Source organism: Tursiops truncatus, chromosome 12 (genome assembly GCF_011762595.2).
Source record: "Tursiops truncatus isolate mTurTru1 chromosome 12, mTurTru1.mat.Y, whole genome shotgun sequence".
NCBI classification, from domain to species: domain Eukaryota; kingdom Metazoa; phylum Chordata; class Mammalia; order Artiodactyla; family Delphinidae; genus Tursiops; species Tursiops truncatus.
This window is the reverse complement of record NC_047045.1, coordinates 73,533,689-73,539,688: the sequence shown is the minus strand read 5'-3', so window position 1 is coordinate 73,539,688 and position 6,000 is coordinate 73,533,689. Positions and strand designations below refer to the sequence as shown.

General features: G+C 42.6%; 1 protein-coding gene across 1 annotated transcript in view; it reads left to right on the top strand.

Moving 5' to 3' along the window:
• The first annotated feature begins 560 nt into the window (after positions 1 to 560).
• Positions 561 to 6,000, top strand: part of ZC3H12D (zinc finger CCCH-type containing 12D) — a 45,022-nt gene continuing 39,582 nt past the window's right edge. The window contains exon 1 of the mRNA XM_019951888.3: positions 561 to 679. The gene's annotated coding sequence lies outside the window, so the exon portion shown is untranslated. The remainder of the gene's footprint in view (positions 680 to 6,000) is intronic.

The window sequence follows — 6,000 nt, the reverse complement described above, 5'->3', positions numbered from 1 at the left end:
GGGATCTTCCCGGACCGGGGCACGAACCTGTGTCCCCTGCATCGGCAGGCAGACTCTCAACCACTGCGCCACCAGGGAAGCCCTTGAGTTAACTTTTGAGTAAGAGGTAATACTTAGGTTGAGGTTCTTTTATGGATATCCACTCACTCTAGCATGATTTGTTGAAAAGGCTCTGGCAGCTTTTAAAGGTTTTTCTTTGTCTTTGGTATTCTAGAGTTTCACTATGATGTGTCTAGGTGTGGATTTATTTTATTTATCATTCTTGGTATATAATTTCTATGTTTGATGGCTTCATACTTTTCACCATTCTGGAAACTTCTCTATAATATTGCCTCTCCTCTATTCATTCTATTCTTTCCTTTTGCAATTCCAATCAGTTTTTTGTTAAACCTTCTCATTCGGTTCTTTGAATCTTAACTCTCATTTTCCATATGGTGTTTTCTGAATAATTTCTTCAGGTCTATATTCCAGGTCACTGATTCTTTCTTTCTTCCTATAAACATAATTGGCTATTTAATCCATCCAATGAATTTTTGATTTCAGTGATTCATTTTTAGAAGTCCCATTTAATTCTTTTTCAAATTTGTATGCTTATTTTTATTTATTTATTTTGATAGGTAAGAAGCGGATTTATTTAGAGAGAAACACTCCACGGACAGAGCGTGGACCATCTCAGAAGGTGAGAAAAGCCTGTATGGTTATTTTACATTTTCCTTGCTTATTTATTTCCATTCTGTTTTGTTTCCATGGTTACTTAATATTGTGTTTTTGACAATTCCAATATCTACATTTTTTGAGAATTTGAATCTAGTTTTTTTCTGCTGACTTGTGCATAGTGGATTATTTTGTGTTTCTGATGTTTTTTTAAATGGGGGATGCATAATTTGGGACTCCCAAGGTATGTAAATTGAGGATGCTTTTCTCCAAAGAAGATTTCTGTTTATTTTTTAGGCTCCAGGTGATGTTATCACTTGGGGCCATTTTAATTTCTTGGCTTACTATTTCCATGGGCATACATAGTGTACTTTTGAACCACAGAATCTAGTGAGAGTTTACAAAATATTAGGGAAGATAAGTCTATTATTAGGATCTATCCCCATCTCCATCATTGCAGAGCTGGGAAGATGCCTGACGATTTTTTTTTTTCCTAGCCTAGTCCTTCTCTTCTAATCTCCTGGCTTCATGTGAAAATCTTAGATTCAGTTTCTGAACTTTCTTTCAAGCCAAAAGTCTAGTCTTCATCAATGTCTTTCATCACTGTGGCCTGAGGCTGTTAGTCCCCAAAGCTCTACATTGAGGGCTGGTGGTGGTTTGCTTACCATTTTGTTCATATATTTTTGATCTTGAGGAGTTTCCCCAACTGTCTTACAATCTCATCAATGCATTTAAAGTACGACTGCTGGAACTTATCTGGATTTATCTTACATGTGGATTTATCTGGCATGTGTAGGGAGAGGGGAATGTGAATGGTTACAGTTCAGAATATCCAGCCCACCACACTGCTAAGAGCAGACGTCTCTCCGCTAGTATACATAACCCTTAGCCACCAATAGAAGAAAACTGTAATGACATTACATAAGAAACTGTCACCCTGAATATAGAAAAATAAATATTGTCCACGCAGAAGATTCTAAAATGTGGTTTGAAAGATGAATGAGCAAGAGAGAAATGATTGCTGACTGTGACAGGAGTCATGAGAAGAAAAAACTTACTGATAACTAAAACTTGAATTCAATAGGTTCAGTGGGAAGAATAAAAGTAGTAAAAATTTCTGAACCTATTGTTTCAAGGAAAAACTATCCTTAATTGCAATAGCTGATATCTTAGGTATGAAAGACTCTAGTTTTAACAAAGTTGTATGTATGGAAACACTGAGTCCTATTAATCAGAAAGTGTTTTTAATGGTGATGACCTCTAATTACAGTGTCCATCAAGTCTCCTTGACTAGATACAGGGCAGCTGTGGTGCTATGTTAGTATTACTAACAAGTAGGGTAAAGTGACCATGTTTCCTGCTTCTTCTGTTTTGCTTCTCTAGGTTTTAGGTGAACTCTTAAAACCAGGCTCCAGTAATATCTTACTTTTGCTTAAAAAAAAAAAAAAAGTGAGCTGTAGGTATATATTTTTATCTTTAAGAGGAAAAAAATAGTTATTTTGGGACAAAATTGCTCATTCCTTGTAACTTTGCTGTAAACTTTCAGGTTTGATCTCCCTTACCCGTTGAATTTTCAAAGATTTTGATCGGAACTATTAAAGGCTAAAAGAAGAGAAACTTTAAATAGGTCCATACTTTCACAAACGTCTTTTAGTAAATTGGTTGCTTTTTATTACTGAAAGATATATTTCATACCTATGTTTTCCACTCATCATAAAAAAGTTTTAATCTTGAATTTGACATTTCTTACCCACCTAGATCGAGTCACAAAGAATGCATTATAGATAGTAAAATCGAAATCACAGAAGACTTACCTTTCAGTAGCCGTTGCTATGAAACCATGTTTTGATGGGAAATTTTAGAGAAGCTTGTGCTTCCTGTTGTTAAATGATAGAATATGGAGATCCCCTTAATTTTTAAAATTGCCCTTTTTAAAAAGCAAGTAACCTCAATTATTCCTTCTAGTGGGACACTCTTTGCTCTTACCCTACCTTACCCACCCAGGACTGCTAATTAGGTTTAATTTTATCTTTGCTTCCTCTCCTATTCCTTGTGCATTGAATGGGCAGATGGGCAGAGTTTATGAGAGATGTTTTATGTGCAATTACAAGGTTGTGTTGCTATTATTTATTTTACCTAGGACACTAGGATGCTCAAGATACAGAAAGAATCAAAAATATGGTAACTTACGAGCAAGAGAGCTTCCATAAAATGGGAAGTTAGAAAAGTGCCTCTTTGTTGTTGTGAATCTAGAAAAAGACCACAATGACCTCTGGTTCCTGAAAAAGAGAAAAATTTTGTTTAATTTTGTTTCCTCCAGGCAGTGTGATCTGGTGGAGAGAGCTTGGGATTCCAAGTCAGAAAACAAGTCAAAAGGCAAGAGGTGGAGGGAGAGTAATCTGCTGGTCTGACTAAAGCAGAGGACTGTGAAGCAGAGAGCGTGGAAAGGCGGGAGGAGATTAGGGAAGGGAGTGAGCTGAATGCAAAACTGGGCACCCTGGATTTGATTTGCCAGGCAGTGGAAAAGCAGAACATATTCCTAACAAAGGAAGCGGCACTGGGATAGTTGAGAAAGTTACTCTGGGAGTCGTGTATAGTTACTCAAGGGTTGGCACCAGATTCCTCAGATGGCACCGCGTATGATCCATTTGTCATCTATTGACACATAGCCCCCAATCCAGATTTACATCAAAGCAGGCTTCCCAGGGGAGACGATGTATATACGCTGACACCTTCTGCGTTTGATATCCAAGTTGGTGCAGAACGTGGAATGGGCCGCCCAATAAAATTTGTAAAACTCATACAATCTTGGCGACATAATCACTCATTGAGCATTACAGAAAACAATTCAAATATCTTTGGAATGGTGGTAGATGGACATGCTTTTAGTAAAACTTCGATATGGTGTAGGGTCGGAATGGAGACCCCCTGGCTGAGGGCTGCTCACTTCGTACTGCGTTGGTGGGATGTGTGTGTAGGGCTAGCCTGGAACCGTCCTGAGAACAGGCACCTCGTCAGATTCATCTCTGCACATCTGACACGCAGGAGAGTGCCTCACCTTCGTGGGAAACCAGCCCACAGATTCTGCGATCTCAGCAGATGGCAGTAATGTGGTTTCTTTTGTGGTACGCGGGCCTCTCACTGTTGTGGCCTCTCCCGTTGCGGAGCACAGGCTCCGGACGCACAGGCTCAGCGGCCATGGCTCACGGGCCCAGCCGCTCTGCGGCATGTGGGATCCTCCCGGACCGGGGCACGAACCTGTGTCCCCTGCATCGGCAGGTGGACTCTCAACCACTGCGCCACCAGGGAAGACCAGTAATGTGTTTTTAACTTTATCATAAGTGGTGTTTCATTATTATGTTGATAATTATCTACTATTCATTCTCTGAAAATAAACCAGAGACACACATTCATGGCCTTTTCCCCTAGCGTGTGCTTATGGGAAAGAATGTGACAGGCATCCCCGTAAAACCTGCTTGATCTTCGGGCTTGTCTTAGATGTCTTCTCGCGGCACACCCCAGCATGTGTAGGCACAGGCCGTGTGCATCACGTGCAGACAGCCGCTTCTCGGCCGGCCAAGCAGCCCTTGGGCGCAAGGACTCAACTCTTCCCGCTACACAGGAGGAGTGTGCTTAGCTTAGTCAGTGGTTACCACGGCTAAGAGCCCTGAGGGAAGGCGTTTTGGAGGTTAAGGGGTGTATTCGTTTCCTAGGGCTGCCATTACATATTACCACCAACTGGGTGGCTTAAAACAACAGAGGTTGATTCTCACAGTTCTGGAGGCTAGAAGTCCAAAGTCAAAGTGTCAGCAGGGCCCTGCTCCCTTTGAAAGATCTAGGGAAGAATCTTAACTCGCCTCTTCCTAGCTTCTGGTGCTTACAGCTGCATCACTCCAATCTCTGCTTCTCTTCACCTGGCCTTCCTCCCGGCAGCTCTTCTGTGTCTCTGTATCCAGATCTTTTCTCTTGTAAAGACACTAGTCATTGGATGTGGTGGCCACCCGCATCCAGTGCAACAGCACCTTAGCTTGATTACATCTGCAAAGACCCTATGTCCAAGTAAAGTCACATTCACAGATGTTGGAGGTGAGGACTTGAACATATCTTTTTGGGGGGCACAATTCAACCCACTGCAAGGAGTGAGGTGTTGCAAAGTTCAAGAAAAGCCTCTGTAGCACTTTGGCCAGAGGCCAGAAAAGATGCTGTTAAGAGAATATGGAGCTGAGCCTTAGAGCCCAAGTTTCTAGACGTAGAATGTGTTGCAGGTGTTCAAATGTGACCACTTACATCTGCTGTCATTAGGCCCAGAGTAGTGCTTTATCTGAACACAAGTATTGTCACTCATTCTACGCCCTTAACCTGGGTTCCTCCACCTGTTTCCCATAGACCTCACACCTTTTGATTCACAGTCTCTCTTCCTTGCAATGGCTAGAGTGTTAAACCATCTCATATTTCCCTCAAGGCTTTTTGTGAGACAACTACGGACTCCAGAAAATGTGGGTTCCCCAGAGTCAACTGAAACTGTAGGTGTGGTTGCAGCAGCTTTAGGGAGCTTTTCCAAAATGCCAACTTATTATAATTACATAGATGCAATCTCACGATCTAAGTAGAGACTGTCTCCAGGACCAAACACAAAGGCATTCGAGCCCTCAGTCAGCGACTCAGACACTAAACAATGGGGCAACGAATTCGGTAGCCAAGGGTGGAGAAAGAATAGAGTCAGTTGGACAGTGCCCTGGAAAACCGGTACTTTTCTTACTTCTGGTTGGTAAGAAGGTCTGAGATGCTTCAAAGATTAGATGACCTTTGAAAGGCCAGGCTGTTCTCTTTTTTTTTGCGGTACACGGGCCTCTCACTGTTGTGGCCTCTCCCGTTGCGGAGCACAGGCTCCGGACGTGCAGGCTCAGCGGCCATGGCTCACGGACCCAGCCGCTCCGCGGCGTGTGGGATCTTCCTGGACTGGGGCACGAACCTGTGTCCCCTGCATCGGCAGGCGGACTCTCAACCACTGCTCCACCAGGGAAGCCCCAGGCTCTTCTCTTGATAACTTCGAGTACTCTGATACTCTCTGTTTTCCCAACCTGGTAGCTTCATGACGGCCCAGAAATGGAAATCACGACAAAACAACCCATGTGTGAAAGAACATATTAATGATTCAGTTAATTGTATTTTAAAAAATGAAAATGCTTCCTAAAAAAAAAAAAAAAGCGTAAGTTTTTCCTGAGCTGAGTTGTTTCCCCTTGGGCCCGAGCCTCAGCCCCAGGGCGCTGGGCATGCTTCCTGTCCCTCTGAGCCTCTGCCTAGATTTCCCTCCATCTGGAATATCCCAGAGAACCCAGCCTTCTC